The following is a 17,370-nucleotide window of genomic DNA, read 5'->3' as shown; positions in this document are numbered from 1 at the left end:
TTCTTGGTAGGACGATGGCGCAGGGCAGCAGGTAGTTAACTTTTATACGAGGGTCGCAGGATAATTTATAATGACTTTCAATAACGAAAATTAAAATCAATATCAAATCAGAACGAGGAAGATATTGCCAAAGTCAATGATTTTATTGTAGTAATTAATTATTTTACAGCATAACCATAACGATAAACTACTAGCTGAAAAGTAACCAATCTGTTACCGTTTTCTTTGTAATATTTCATGTTATAATAATATTATAATATTTATACACTAAACAGAGTGAAACTTTTTATTACTTCAGTTTTTGCAGCTACGTGCAGGTAATTTTAAATGGAAACTAATGGAAAATAGGAACGTTAAATATTTATGTAATGCTTATGCAATTCCAAGAAACTGTAGAACTTATTGTTAGATACTTCAGCTACGAATACATTAAAATGTAGTCTAATAAGAATTCAAATTCAATAGAAACCGTTTGCTTAGTCTAACGTCCGTATGATTGCCTTAAATGTCAATATATTCTGCTATGAAAACAGATGTATATGTATGTATATATATATCTATGTATACATCGCACAACAAATACAAATAGTAATACAAAATGATAGGAGATCTGTAGTTGTACTTAATTTTAGATGCACAAATTTTATAAAGTACACCAGTGTTCGTTAACAGTGATTAGTCGAGAAAGATCAGAAAGACTGGTTGGACACGCACCTCCACTCTTTCCTATTCTGAGCTAATTTTCGCATTTCTCCAAAAACTAGAACATCCCACATCCTTAACTATTTGCGAACAGTAATCTAATTTACGTCTACCTCTACCCCTCCTAACTCCCGTTTCTACCTCTAATATGACTAGACCTTCATGCCTAGAAGGTGTCCTACCAACCTATCTCGCCTATTTCTTATTGGCTTCCATAGAGTCCTCTGTTCTCCTATTCTTTCTAATACCTCTTTATTTCTAACCTTCTCTATCCACGGTATCCTCATCATTCCCCTGTAACACCACATTTCGAACGCTTCTAACCTTTTCTTTTCCGCCGCGCCCACTGTCCACGTTTCGCACCCGTACAGCGCCACGCTCCAAACATACTCCTTTACCAACCTTTTTCAAATTTCTAAATTAACCGTTCAAGATGGCTGAAGGAATTTGTAAAAAATTTCCTATACCGCGTCATATTTTTCAAAAAATTATGCCACCCTTTTTCCAACTTCAAGTAACAAAATATCCCTATGCTCGGCTCTCAACCCATCATTAGTACTGTACATGTGACAGTTGTAGATCAGTAGTTTATTGAAATTACCAAATGTAGATCATCACTTTAAGTATTTTGTTGGCCAATAAGGCGTAAGTAAATAATTTTAAGAAATTTCTATTAGTTAATTCCGAAGCGCAATTTTACAAATAAATGAAATACAAAAAGCTCACTCACCCCTGTACAATACCACATACAGCTTCGTCAATTTCACTTGTGGATATTTCCAATTGACTGTTGTTTAAGTGATTACGTTGAATATGATCGAGTCTGAAATAAAAAATGACATTAGGTAGGTATACAGTGCTGTTTTAATTTATGGTAAAATTAAGAAATATTTGTAAATGACTTCGTTATGTATCTAAGCACAAAAGTTTGTTTTCGTTAAAGGGAGTTTACAATTCATCATTTAAACATTTTCCTTTTTTTTTAAGTAATCACCTAAAGTCACTTCAATTACGAATATAAAGGTATCGATTTAACCATTTATTTGCCGACGTCTAATTGAATTTCTAGGCCTTAATTAAAAGAAACTAACATAGGTAATGAGCAAATTAATATTTTCACAATGTAAATTGTATGACAATGCGTCATGTTGTTTAAGACCAGATCTACCAGGTCGAATGGTTTGACAGTTGTGTTTTCACTTTCTTCCTTTCTATTTTTCATTGTCTTTTCAAAAGTCAGGTGAATATATATGTAATGGGCGGGTAGACGTCGGAGTCGGTATGGTACTTGGCAGTAGCATTCGAGGTACAGCGAAAATCTATACCCAAATCATCAAGTTTAATGTAAACCCGTAAACAGCCGGGAAAATTCAGGAACTTGTGTGGTAGAGGTCCACCGTCAAAGGGAGCTTGCCGACATCGCGTCAAGGGGCAGGGGAAGACGACGATCTTATGTACTCGAGATTGTTTTCTAGTACCGGAGTGCAAATAATCCAACTGGGAGAGATTCGTTCCTAGAAAATCTGACTCCAGTGAGGGAGACTGGTTGAAAGAGAGGCCCGGGGACCCAGGTGGGAAATCTTCCTGGAGGAAAGGTATCGGCAACTCGACGAGTGAGCGGCCTACGAAGCCTGCCAAGTCTGGTAGGGATTAGATGAGTCCCGTCACACCAAAAGGTCTAGGGATGCTGGTCACCTCTTAGGAGAATTGGTAGCGGAGGCGTAGGCCACAGTGTGTTAATTGAGCATATCTCAATCCCTCTCCCATAGGGTTGTGGTGGGTAAATCGCAGGTAGGAACCACCACATAATTAAAATAAACCGGGGGTTACCCTGCATGTTTAAGGATGTTTGGGAGGTACAATCGGATACAAGAGTACATAAAATTAGAAATTCGTGATTAATTAGGTTTTGCAGCATATCATGAGGTAAATAAATACTATCTATACTAAAAGAAAGTATACGGTTTGAGAGAAAATTTGGAATTTGACCAAAAACTTTGAATAAAATAAGAAATAACGAATAATATGGAAAATTTTTAACTGACTTTTGGCAGTGAATATGCCTTGATTTCAACTTCGAAACAAAAAAATATTTAGTTTCAATCTCTATTAATAATGAGCGTAAAACTTTTTAATATGTTTAAATAATAATTAAAACTTTAAAATTGCATTTATTTCAGACAATTATAAATATTATCATTATATTATCAAGTAAAAACGAGATTTTCAGCTAATTTTTCATTTTTTCCTCGATAACCATTTAGTGAATTTGAATAACCTTACGCTAAAGTGATTCTCCAGAGTTCAAGTTACTTATTATAAAAGTTTGAAATTTCTGGTAGCTTTTTTTCTGTTAATAAAAATAAATTTAATCTGTTCGGTCAACGAATCTCCATAAAATGACGTGTAAAATTACAATTTTTTAAAATTTCAATAACTTCTTAACGGTGTAGTAAATCGATTTGTAATTTTTACAGGAGCTTTAGAATTGAATGAGGAACGTTCTTCCAAATTTTTATTTGTCTCGTAGCATTCTGACATAGCTCCCAAACATCATTAAGCGTCAACTGTAGATATTGATTGAACAGCGCAGGGTTCCTCTTCCCCAACTACCGTTTACGTGTTTCCTCCGCATGGGGCTTCACATTTCGAGTGGTAAGTTGTTCCACATCAAAAACTGTTTTCATATTTTCATTCTAAAAGTTAGGTTGTAGATGCGCTTGATCAAAACACAGAGAATTTTTATGCGAGTTACGCCCGTACTTACAGGTTTTGTAACATTTTACTAAAGCGGAGTCAATTTATCTCCGAGTTGGAATTTCGCGCCATGTAGCAAATTGTAGGTACTTACTGCTACATTAATATAATATTTCTTTATATTCTGGTCCATATGGCGTCATTCGCGAGACGACACGAATTTAGCAAAGGCTGAGCAGTTAAATCGCTTATGCAGCAAAGTGATAAATTCAGATCAGAAATTTATAATACGTTAAAAGGATTACTGGCAAGGCAGAATGGGGAAATCTCGGGTAGCAGAAATATTATCTTCATCTATCATTCCGTCAACGCCACCGCTTTCATTTTGTAAGGGTCATTCCATCCCATATTTTTGCCTTTTAGAAGCTCATCGATCATAATTTCTTACGTATTAAATCAAAACTCCTCATCTCTCAACGAAACAATATCGCTATATCATTGCGAAAAAAAAATACTTAACGTAAAAAATTTGTAATGACGACGACGACGAATAATAAACTTTTCAAACTTTCAATGGATCCTCGAAAATTTGTCTTAAAACTTTGTTAGGATTGACAAATGTTAAAAAGCGACTGCTATATTAGACACTCATTGTGATTAAAATAAGAAATAATATTGTTAATTGTTATCCTGTTTTGGCACTTGAATGTTCCAAACCAAAATCATTTACATCAATATTAAAATGTAAGTATACAAGGAAAATAATATTTTGGACTGATGCTGCCCTGATTCGGGTCTAAAAGGCAGTCCAGACCCAAATTTATTTCATAATGACAGCGAAACAGCAACTACTTCTCCATATAGAATCTGAACGAACAAAAAATTATTTTACTGCATCAATTGAAAAAGAAAGAAAAAGTACTTAAATACATATTTACGAAAATGAGAGAGTCATGGGGATTTTAAGTCATCGAAAGAAGTTCCAAACAGAGTATTTAAAGGGTCATTTCGATTAAATAGAAGACAGTTTAATGAATTTCATCAATTAATTAAATAGGATATTACCGGTGGGGAGTCAATGCGTAACAACCTTTTGGGAATAAGGAAACCTAGCTGTATGTCCATTGTAAAAATTATAAGCTATATTACTTATTATAAAAACCAGCCTTAAATTAAAAATTCTGAAAAAGTGGGAAGATAGGAGACGACATGACTTAGAAAACCTAAAAAGTAACGAAATGCGTGATAGGCTAGGTACAAGGATAGACGAAATGCTAAATGAGGCGGGAGAAACGAATGAAAGGGACAAAGAGACAAAATGGAACAGCCTAAAGTAAGCAGCTACAGATATACTAAGATTTAAACAAAACAAAAGTAGGAAACTCGGAATAACAAACGAGATTGTAGGATTAATAGAAGAAAGGCGAAAATAGAAAAACAGGACAGACGAAAGAGGGTAAAACAGATATAAGGCTATAAAGTGGGAAATAATTAGGAAGTGGAGGGTAGCTAAGGAACAGTGGATTGATATGAGGTGTAAAGAAGTAGAAGAATAGTTTGAATTAGGTAAAACTGATGAGGCTGATAATATTATTAAAAGGAATTTTAGAGATGTAGGATACAGTAGTAATAATATAAGAAACGAGGCAGGGGTTATTTTGATAGAAAATGAGGAAAAGATAGATAGATAGGTGGAAAGAATATTTAGAGAACCTATACGCAAATCATAAGTTAGGAGATATATTAGGGAGATAGGTGAGCTAGGTTATCCCATAATGAGAGAAGGGTTAGATGTAGCATTAAAAAACTTAAAGAATAATAAAGCGCCAGGTATAGATAGGATGCAGGCGGAAATTCTAAAATATGCAGAACAAGAGGTTAGAGATCGTATGTTTAAGTTAGTTAGTAACATTTATGAGATGGGGAAAGTCCCAGAGACATTTATAACAATTAGCTTAACTTCCCATGCGTCAAAAAACTTAACTAGAATTTTACTGAGGAGGATGGAAAAAAGGGCGGAAGATCAATTTGGGTTCAGAAGAAATAGAGGAACGCGGGAGGCCATTCTAGCTTTACGGGTAACAATAGAGAAAACGATAGACAAAGGAAAGAGTGCGTACATAGGATTTGTAGATTCAGAAAAACCTCATAGAACCGTCAACCCCCGGGCTATGCCTGTGCTATGCGTGGACTGGGTTCAAATTGCTGTGGGCCTAAGGCATAGCCCACACATGGACGACTGTGTGAAACACATATTATAGGGAGGATAGCAATTTTGAGTCCATGCCACGTCGGGCACAACTGATTTTCAGGTGGACAATTCTGAGTTGCAAATGTGGGCTATGCCTGTGCTGTGCCCAAAGGCCATATTTGGTTGGAGTTACTTCCTAACGTTTCGCTAGCAGGAGTGACAGCTTCTTCAGAGGTCCTTCCATCTCTGATGCTGGATGTGCACATCCAACAACCAACGATGACCTTTAGATCCGAATCAGAACAGCACCAGTTTAAATTAATGTTTTATTTACTACACCTGACTGTTTGATATTAAAGTACCTACCTACGGGCTCGAACACGGTAGTTAGTTAAATGATAATTAATAGTTGTAAAGTGTAGAATAGTTTGAGCGAGAGCAACATTGGCTATTTATCTAATTAATTACGTATACCGGATTTCAAAATTGTTAAAATCGGTCAGTGTAAATTTCTTTTGTAGTCGAAAACAATGCACTTTACGTTAATTAACAAATAGTTCCAATACGTATGTATGCACGTATACTATGTACGCTTGTAGGAATTGATATGGAAAAACAAAATTAATTATAACACATTAGGTGTTATTCAGCTTTAGGTACTATGATGTTTAATCTCGGTTGTGGAAATTATACAGAAACTTTTAATCAATTATTATTTAGAATTTTCAGAACTAATTTCTCAGATTATAATGTGTTTTATTTCTTATTTTTAAATAATAAATTGCGGTCAATTATATTTATAGGACTTATCGACTACAAAATTTCACGTTCCTTTTGTATATATTTAAGTGTGTACGTACATAAGTATTTTGTTTATGTAAAAGTTAATTCTGGTTTTTCAGTGTTTTCCGTGGAGTATGTAGGCAAATCATCATCATCATCATCATCATCATCATCATCATCATCATCATCATTAGTTCGTCAGTCTTGGACACGCGTCTCCACTCTTTCTTATCTTGAGCTAATCTTCGCATTTCCCTAAAACTAGATCATCTCACATCCTTAACTATTTGCGAACAGTAATCTAATCTAAGTCTACCTTTACTCCTCTTAACTCCTGTTTCTACCTCTAATATGTTTCTGGCTAGCCGTTCATGCCTGAGAAGTTGTCCTACTAACCTATCTCGCCTATTTCTTATTGACTTTCTAATACCTCTGCATTTCTAACCTTCTCTATCCACGGTATCCTCATCAATCGCCTGTAACAGCACATTTCGAACGCTTCTAACCTTTTTTTTTCCCGTTGCGCCCACCGCTCATGTTTCGCACCCGTACAGCGCCGCGCCCCAAACACCTTTAACAATCTTTTTCGAATTTCTAAATTAACCATTTACAAGCATAGAAGTGACTTCTTCTTATTGAAGGCAACTCGACCCTGCGCTATTTTCTGTTTTATATTCCTACTTTTCCTTTTGCCCTTATTTATTTGACTTCGTCTCCTATCTTTATATTCGCTCTTTCCCTACCCTTTTTTTCATTGCATACCAGTATTTTTGGTTTACTGTTATTATTTTTATACAATACTGTTTTGCTAATAGCGTTTCCATTTTATTTAAAGCCTAATTTCTCTTTGCTAGATGCTAATATTCAGACAAATGCCGATAAGTTATTACCTACCCATGCACAATTAAAATGTCGTTTTGTTATAAAGCCATCTAATTATCGCGCTCGCGCTTATACTCACAGCTATATTTTAATTGCGTCTGGGGGATGTTTGTTCCCTACAATTTGTCTGGCTGCTCTGGGATCTTGCTCTATATCTATATATATCAAGAACCTCCAAATGACCCACTGCACATGTTTTGACTGAAAGGGCTTGGTGATGAGTGTATTCATGTTTATTACAATAAACGGTAGAGGGCAACGAGGTCAAGGAAATCTTTTTCTTTCTACGATATGTAGTTGCGCTATGACAAAAACTGAAAACATTGGCTAATTAAAAGTATTCTGGAGACGTGCTTTAGATAATTTTGAACGTGGTATTGGGATCCGTCAAATGGCAGGAGCCTAAAAACATGGCGCCGATTAGGGAAAATTTATCGTAGTTCTTATAGTGTACCGTGCAATTTCCAAGTTTTTAAATTACGATAAAATGATAAGTATTGACACAATATGTGATTGGGCTGACACAAAGCCTCGGAAAGGAAATTTCGTTGAAGGTGAGCGTGTTTTTAATGCCAATCACATTATAAAATTCGGAAATAACAAATCCGGAAGCTAGCCTTCAAATTCCGTCAAGTTTACTGCCTACTTTTTACAAACTTCGGATTTAAAAAGTGATTCACGTTATATAATTGGTGAGGTGATTCTGGGTGATTTAAGCAATATCATATCAATGACTTGCACGTGCAAAGCCGATTTAAGAGAACGTTGCAAACACATTATTGCAACTTTGTTGTATTGCAGCAGGTAGGTTCTTAACCTCAAAATACTTATATCGTATCATTAGAATTGTGTTAAATCAATTACACAGGAATAAATAATTTCTCACTTTATAATTTTAGTATGATTCTAGTTTTAAATATTAAGGTTATGGCTGATGGTAAATACTTGCTGAAATATAATCATGTGCATTAAAATGACGTGAACAAATTTTTATTCCGGAATTCACTTCTTTGATACCTACTGCTTTCATCCACGCTTCTATTAGTTTACTTTTTTCTCTAATTTTCCGAATATATTTTTTACATATATAAAACGGTTAGTTTTTATTGGAAAGTAGTTAATGTAGGTGAAGAGTGAAGATCTATGTCTGAAGTGCTATTGCAGCTTTTCACTGAACATATTAACTTTTTATTTAATTTAACTTTAGAAAAAAACTTCGTCGACTTCATCATCAAAAGAATGTTTACTTTTTTAACGTGTTTTATTATTTTAATAATTAATTTTACAATTTGCGTGCACAGTTGCACCAGATGGTGTATGCCCATTTGACGGATCCCAATATATGGAAAATTATTTAGTGTTTTTGTTCGTCCAATTACCTCACGAAACTGAGAGGCGGCTATTCGTTAAAAGCTTCTGATTTGTCGACACATGTACACGTATTAGTGCTCCGCCGTGTACCTACTGTAACTTGTTAGAACACGAAACTTTTAAATTAAATCTCTTTATTGTTTACAGATGTCTGCGGACGGGGTAAAGTTACCGCACGCAAGCAACTTAGAACGAAACAGATTAAATCTCTCCCTGTTTCAGGGCATACACAAAATGCACAACAACTTCATTATCTTTACTGTGTTATTTACTTAAAAATAATTTTGCTAAAACTGACGGTTTAAGTTACCGCTTACAAAACATTCTTCAAGAGTTTTTCAAACTTCTGACTTTTACTAGTTAGATGTAGATTTATAATGAAGAGGTAAATCTTGTTCGTATGATTGGATGTAGGAAACTTTCTGAAACTATTCATGCGATTTCGAAAATTTATTCAGCAGTACTTAAAATGGACCTTCAATGTGGTAATATTACAGTGGAAAACTGGGAATCGCCGTCAGTGTTTTAAGAAAAGCTCAAAGAGTGGTCGAAATCCGTGAAATCAATCGCGGGCGCTGACAATTTAGCGAATAGCTGCGAGGGTGTCGCTTGGCGTAGGAGAGATTTACCATTAAAACACCTGAGAAATTATTAAGTATAAACCAACAACAAATTATTAGGTATGAGCCAAAAGCCACTGCGGGAGGTTAAGTTCAGCAGTCGTAATTTTCGGAGGAGAAAACTATCCGCTGCACAGGGATTCGGAGAGGTCGCTTTCGGAGGGGGGATATTGCTAGAGGGTTGCAATTGTCATCCCAACGTCAGTCTATGATCTCCTCTTCGATTCCTGAATCTTGTCTCTTAATCAATTAATCTCCTCTTCCCTAATTTAACTGCGTTAGTGGTAGGACTCCACGTGTGTTTGTCTTCGTTATCGTCACATGGAACTTTTGAAATCTTGACTCTGCTTGCATTGGCAAGTATCACAGTTGTAAGGGTGTCGCTTGGCGTAGGAGGGTTTACTATTAAAATATAAATCAACAACGAATTATCAGGTATGAGCCAAGAGCCAAGAACCACAGCGGCAGATTAAGTTCAACAGTTGCAATTGCCGGAGGAGAAAACTATCCGCTGCACATGGATTCGGATATTTTCTCTAAGGGGAGATTTTGGTAGAGGGCTGTAATCGTCAACCCAACGTCAGTCTATCATGTACTCCTTGATTCCTCGATTTTGTTTCTTAATCAATTAATCTCCTCTTTTCTCATTTACCTACGTTCTTGATACGACCCCACATGGCTTGTCTTCGTCGTCGTCACGTGGAACTTCCAAGCGGATGACGACATGATTATATTTCAATAAGAAATAGTACATTTTTCTTTTCCGTACGCATAATACATACAGTTTTAGGCGCTGCTGCATTTCACACATCATATTTATCAAAGTCAATGTACGAAGTCGCAGAAAATCATGAGCAAAGGTTTGTGTGTTCTGTTTTCACTTCATGTAAGTACAGGAAAGAACAACGTCGGGATTTGCTGGTACGAAAACGAAACCTCTGCAGTAAAATCCGATCCATTCTTCAAGTGGTTCAAGTACCTGTCCCAACTTTGCGGAAAACATTTCACACGCCTTTATAATATTTTGAAGTTCGTGACTTTTTTACGTCACTTGAAAAGCGTCAAAAGCATGAAAGGAAAAAGTATTACTGCACTTTTTGCAAAATAAGTAGAAAATATTTAAATAAACACATGATATTTCAGTGCTAAATTAAGCAAAATAGAAGTAGATATCTACTGAAAACTTTTAATGCTTACATGTATTTATCTTCTAAAATAGTAATTAATCGTAAGTTTCCATTTTCTCTCCCAAAATTAACCAGGACATTTGGTTTAATGCAAGTGCAAGAATAATAGGTATGTGGTTTAAATAGGGAATGAAGGTCAGTCACGCAGGCAGCATTTACTTTTATCCGCTACGTAGGAAGTGTAAGGAATGAAAAATAGAGGCATGGATAATTAAATGCTTATAAACTATTAATTAAGTGGCCTTAATGAGAAATTAAATGTTCAGGGCGTTTTTTCAGAAATTATTGTTCTGCTAGCTTAAGATTAAGTGAATAAAGAATAGAGTTTAAACAATGAAAATATTTTTTTTTGTCACACTATAATTAAATGCTCATTAAATGCTCTCGGAACAAATCATAGCTTCCAGCACATTCGAGACTCGAACATAACTTTGGTAACTAGCAGAAGAGTAATTCTAATACTCACTAGGGCACATAATTAGCCTTTAATTGCAGTACATGACTAAAACGGTTTTTGATCCTCATGTATACCAATGTATTGTCCAAGTCGAGAAGTCGATTTTTTAATGGAAAAATAATAAAAGCATTTAATTACTAACTGGTCTGTTCTGATAACATTTAATTATTGTGGTCCCAAAAAGGTATTTTCATAGTTTAAACAATTTCTTGTACATGTCCTGTTCACTTAACGTTAAAGTTAGCAGAACAATTATTTTTGAAAAAAACATCTGGAGCTTTTATTTTTTCATTAGGGTATTTAATTAACACTTAATCAGTTGTTACGAGGTTTAAATGGTTACATTAAATTTTAACTAATATTTAGACTTTCAACGGTGTATTCAATGAAACATTTTCAATAAAGGAAAAGAAAGTAAAAGATGTGATGATGATGAACTACTAAGTTACTTTTGTACTCTTGAAAATGACCTTTTAGAGGTCGAAACAATTGTCAAGGAATAAACAGTTTTGTTGAAATTTTAACTCATAATGTAAATGCGAATATGAGTTTGTTACAATTTCACGCTTTAAGTAATCAACCGGTTATCCTAAAAATTTGTACTCACATTGTCAGTGCTACAGAAAAGGACATAGAATACCTGTTAACCAGAAAAAAACAATGCTTTTGCCGAAAAAAAATAATTTCTTGTGATCGTCGATGATCTTTGACACGTATTTAGGAGATCAACGCGGGTAAAACCTAGTTAGTAAATAAAAATATTAAGTAAATTTTTTAAATATGGAATATTTTCAAGTTAATAAAATAAATTAGTAATTGCTGGTAATGAGTGAAAATGATATAATTCTTTTGGAATACTTTTCTGGGAACACAGAGTATACGTGTTTGTAGTAAGTTTAGTTGGAAAATCAACCTTGACAAGCCGTCAAAATTTATGGTGAAAGTTTAGTCGCAAACAAGAGGTATGCGGGTTGTTACGTCCCGGTCAATCTTTCCCTTTTGGATCGAAAAACCGAATTTTCACGTAATGTGTTTTATGAGCGGAAAGGCGGCAAAGTTGGCCTCTTTTTGCGTTCCTCCCTCACATAAAATACGACACGACGGACGGTCACCGTTACTACTCTAAAACCAGGGAACGGTGGTAGATAAAGGGGTGGAAACGGAGATGGGGACGAATGTCGGAGGAAGTGGGTAAAATGAGCAAAAGGAACGGAGGCCAAGTGAGAGGTGGTTTATAGTCCGAAGACCAGGAGACGCGGAAATCGGTTTACAGTTTTGCGTCACTTTTTATGTTGCCGTTACTTTGGAAGAAGCGACTTCTTCCCAACATCCTAAACTTCACAACCCATTTTTGTTTTAAACCAATTGACATTTTTAGATAAGCTGTTTTACTTCTTCTGCAGTTAACTATCTACCTAGAATAGGACTTTCCTATTGATTCTATAGGAAAACTTGCAAATTTTATTCAATTATTAGCTGGTTTTATAAAAGATATTTTAAAAGTTGTTCAAATATTATATAAAATCATAAAAAAATTCCTGTCGCTACGATCTGTACGGGTGCGAAACGTAGACAGCGAGTGTGGTGGAATAGGATAGGTGTTACAGGCTAATGATGGCAATATTAGAAGAAGGAAAAGAAGCTAAGAGGAGTAGAGGTATGCAGACGTAGATTATGTTACTGTTCACAAACAGCTAAGGATGTGGGGTGCTCTGGATTTAGGGTAATGCGAAGATTAGCTCAGGATAGGAAAGAGTGGGGGAGCTTGTCCAAAAAGTCTGAGGACTGACGACCTTATGATAATAAAGATTTTCCAATATGGTCTAATCTTCTTTTACTGCACAAAATTTGGCGGTGAATGAAGATACAGTGTAAACTCTATATAACGACACTTAAGCGACTGAACATTTTTCGGCGTTATAAACAGTGGTCGTTAAATGGAGAGAAAAGATATTATTTTACTATTCTATAATAATATGCATTTACTAATATAGTACACATTTTGCACACGAACATAGCCTGTTATCTTCGTCTGATGTTTTTTGGTATTTTGTTACGTATCTTACTCATATTTTGAGATACTGCTGGATCAATTTGATTATATAAAAAGTATTTTTTTAATAGTTTCGCTGCATCAAGTGCTTGTTTGATGCTTGGTGGAGGGACAGGATCGTCTTCTTCAACAACGTACACAGCTGCAGTTCTTATCTATTTCGGCAACTTAGAAAGTACTGCTTAATGCCGCATTGTTGTCGTTAAATAGAGTGAGCGTGACGATATGTAGAGTGTAATATTGTATAGAAAACAATGTAAACCAACCAAAGTCAAGCAATTTCGACGTTTTAAGGAGCTTGTCGTTAAATCGAGTGATGTTATAAAGAGTTTACACTGTATATGAAGCTGATATTACTTATTCCTTTAGAGCGATATTTATTGCTGAAGATAGATTCAAACTGAGACTGTTGTCTACAATGGCTTCTGAACTTTTAGCATAAGACAATAAAACGCTGTCTTATTAGTAACGGTAAGAGCTGGTCAGTTTCATTTTCACAGATCAAGATCAAGAACATGATCAAGATGGTTTTCTACACGTGGATTTCTTAAAAACTGAAAAATTCTTAATGATTTTTATTGTCTATAACTAACTGAACTTTCATATATGAAGATAAACTGATTATAAGTAGTTAGATATTAATAATTTATTTATTTATTCAGAATTGTTTTACCCAACTTGCAGCCGCCTATGTTGTGAAAATTTAATGAATACGTTCTAATTTTTGTAATATTTACATATTTTTAAATGTCATTATCTACATTTTCGAGCAATAGACATATAAATGCAAATTAATGTTCCATATACACACCAAAAAGATAATTAATGCAGAGAATGTCACAGAATTCAGTTCAGGCACCTTTAACAAATCTAGACCTCGAATAATGGTAATGTCTATAGAAATATTCCATGCGTGTATAAATTTAAATGACAACCAAAATACAATACGTTTTCATCTACACAGATATATATATATAGACGGTGAAATGTAATTTAGTCACACAAATAACAAACTTAGGTGAGACAATTGAAGATCCACATAACAACGAATATACATATAAAATAGATACGACAGTTATTCATGTATATAACAAAGCATATCATTTAGATAGGCGAATTTGAACGCCCGTTTGGTTACATTTAGAAATTAAGTTACTTGGTAGTAAAATGAATGTATTAAAGAAATTAATATAGAAGGAATAAAGGGGGGGAACCAGTTCAAATGGTAAATGGTCAAAAATAAAGGGAATTGAAAGAAAAACGAAGATGGGAATACTTGGAATAGAAGCTACATAAATTTTAGGAAGTAAATAAAAATGCAAAGGAAAAGATGAAAAAACTAAGCAAAACCTTCACATTCGACAACTTGGCGGCAACATCCATTGGGATAAGTGGGCTTTGGTTTCCACGTCATAACCATAAACCCATGATTCGTCACCAGTTATGATCCTCTAGAACAAATTTCGGTTGTCACGGACAGAATGTTACAGCTCCTTAGCATTTTTAATGCGATGCTGTTTTTGGTTGAAATTGAGCAATTTTGGTACGAATTTCGCGGAGACCCGTCTCATGCCCAAAGCATTGGCAAAAATCGAATGGCAGGAACTAATCGATATGTTTAGGTCCTCAGCCACTTCTCTAACAGATATTTGTCCATTGGCCAATACTATTTTCTTCACTTCATCATTTTTTCCGTCTGTTGTTGACGTGCTCGGGCTCTCTCACAGTCTTTCACAGCCTCTTTTTGCTTAGGTGTTTTACGGATCTCTCACAGTCTCTGTATGACAGACTCCAACGATAAAATTGTTAATTCAGAGATTCGAGTCTCTCACAGAGAGACTGAACGAATAAAACTGAAAAATTGAGAGACCCGAGTCTCTCGTAGAAAGACTGGGATCTCTGAAATATGTTGAACTTAGAAAATTTTAACCATGTCTATCGTTCAGAGACGCAAAACAGTTTTTTTGACAGTCTCTCGACAGTCTCTCTCAGCGACACCAGAGAGACTCGATGAGAGACGGAGACTCGAGTCTCGTTTTCAGAGATTCTAAGAGACATTTTTATCTCGGGAAGGCACATGAGATTTTCAACTAACTCTACTTTCACCCTTTTAAGCAACATGCTGATAGAGTTATAGAAAGTCAGCGACACCCTTTCGTTATTTTCATGCCTCCACGACTTCGCATGAATATGAATATAAATGTACACATACACATGCATTCGTATATAGATATTTCAATGTATGCAAATTAATATGTAGTTAAAGTTAGCATGTTATATTCAGTTTGGTTTGTGCCATGACGATGTCGCCTGAGTTTCGGCAGTTGCAGTTAGTTGACCTGCGGCTGTACGGCGGTGCACGTTGTCGTCGCGACGCTGACGATTCCATTGCCCCGTCGTCGCCGCCACCATCACCGACGACACAACCTAGTAGTACCTACTCGTGCTCTAGCTGGCGTTCTGCAGAACAACTCATACGCTCCTACGAGCAAATAATTTAATAAGTGGATGCGCAATTTCACCGAGGTTTCGGCTCCGGTTAATTTTATCACAGCAACAGCCACTTGAATTATGCAAGCACAATAAAACATTTGATTGGAAGAGGGTCGGGAAAGGGGTGTAGGGACGCCGATGAGTAAAATAGTTGAACAAAGGAACGCGAAAAGACGTGACATTTTACAACGTGTGGTAGTTTTATTTAACAAATGCATCCTTGACTGACGTTCTTCCTAATATTTACTTCTCTACGTTGTTGTTCAAGTTCTATTACTGCCAGTTACTTTTCTATAACTATCTATTAATATGACTCTTCTATCTCTGTATTTCGTCCCCGCATTTTTAGTATATTTAGCATCTTGTCTCATTTAACATTGTCAAAACCTTTTTCTAAATCTACGAATCCCATTGCTTCGTGTATTGTTGGCCGTAAAGTTAAAATGACCTTTCGCGTTCTTCTATTTCTTCTGAACCCAAATTGGTCTTCCCCATTAGTTCCACTGATGGATAACTCCTCTATCCATTTCTGCAATAATGTCGGATGGCCTACCTTGAGGAACAAATTTACATTAGTGATTTCTCTTCTTTGATTTACATCACGCGTGCCAATTTATCATCATAAGGTCGTTAGTCTTAAGATAAGTTGGACACACACCTCCACTTTTTCCTATCCTGAGCTAATCTTTGCATTTCCCTAAAACTAGAACAACCCACATCCTTAATTATTTGCGAACAGAAATCTAATCTAGGTTTACTTCTACCCCTCCTTACTCCCGTTTCTGCCTCTAATACGTCTCATGTCTGAGAAGGTGTCCTACAAACCTATCTCGCCTATTTCTGATTGACTTCCATGGAGTCGTCTGTTCTCCAATTTTTTCTAATATCTTTTTATTTCACCCTTAACAACCTTTTTCATAATTTCTGAATTAACCTTTAGCGAGCATAGAAGTGACTTCTCTTTATTGAAGGCGACTCAACCCTGCGCTCCTCTGCTTTATATTTCTACTACTCCTTCCGTCCTGACTTATCTGACTTCTTAGATACCTAAAATCAGCCACTTCTTCTTCGTTTCCTATCTTTAAATTCACTCTTTTACTACTTTTACTTCCCCTGTACATGAGTATTTTTGTTTTACTTTTATTTATTTTCATACAGTACTGTTTTGTCAGTACCGCATCCATTTTATTTAAAGCTATATCTAGGTCCTCCTTGCTAGATGCTAATACTGCTATATCATCTGCAAATCTAAGCATACTAATCTTTTGCCCCTGTATAGATATCCCTACAGTTGTACTGTCTTTAATGATGTTGATCGCGTCTTCGATAATATAGATTAAAAAGTAGCGGTGACAGTGTGCATCCTTGTTTTTGTTTCTAAATCCTATGTACCCACTCCTTTTTTCTATCGTTTTCTCTATTGTTACCCGTAGAGCCAGAATGACCTCCCGCGTTCCTCTATTTCTTCTAAACCCAAATTGATCTTCCCCTAATAGTTTTTCCGCCCTTTAGCCAATTAGCAGCAATGGAATTTTGAATCGTTTCTTTCCAGTGTGGGTCATGACAAAAATCATGAGGCACCACATTTTCATACTTTAAGGAAAAATATTAAGATCCATAAGTGACGGTGGCTAGGCAGTCAGATAATCATCATGTAACGCAATGTGTCAACATGTACATATTTACAGGTATGTGAATACAAGAAAGCACCCTCTAGCTTATTTTTTGACACATTACATAAATACACATGTACGAGGGTGGATTGATAAGTTTCCGGCCTAACCAAGAGATGACGCCACTAGGCGTACCTTGAGGTGACATTCTATAGTACCATCCTTGGATAGCTTGTAGCTATAGTTTCAGCCCGATCTCCTTGCTAGTGTAGGTTTGACAGCACGCTGAACAAGACGCCTCTGTGGTTTTCGTAAAAATGG

At 35.7% G+C, this 17,370-nt stretch overlaps 1 long non-coding RNA gene across 2 annotated transcripts in view; it reads right to left on the bottom strand.

Annotated features, from left to right (window-relative positions):
• LOC108735134 overlaps window positions 1-17,370 on the bottom strand; it is a 478,298-nt gene that overhangs the window by 45,063 nt on the left and 415,865 nt on the right. For both annotated transcript variants that reach the window (XR_003231814.1, XR_003231813.1), the window contains one exon: window positions 1,433-1,525. This is a non-coding gene — a long non-coding RNA (uncharacterized LOC108735134). The remainder of the gene's footprint in view (window positions 1-1,432; window positions 1,526-17,370) is intronic.

The sequence above is a fragment of the Agrilus planipennis genome, unplaced genomic scaffold (genome assembly GCF_000699045.2).
Source record: "Agrilus planipennis isolate EAB-ADULT unplaced genomic scaffold, Apla_2.0 scaffold34, whole genome shotgun sequence".
NCBI classification, from domain to species: domain Eukaryota; kingdom Metazoa; phylum Arthropoda; class Insecta; order Coleoptera; family Buprestidae; genus Agrilus; species Agrilus planipennis.
This window is presented reverse-complemented; position numbering and strand designations above follow the sequence as displayed.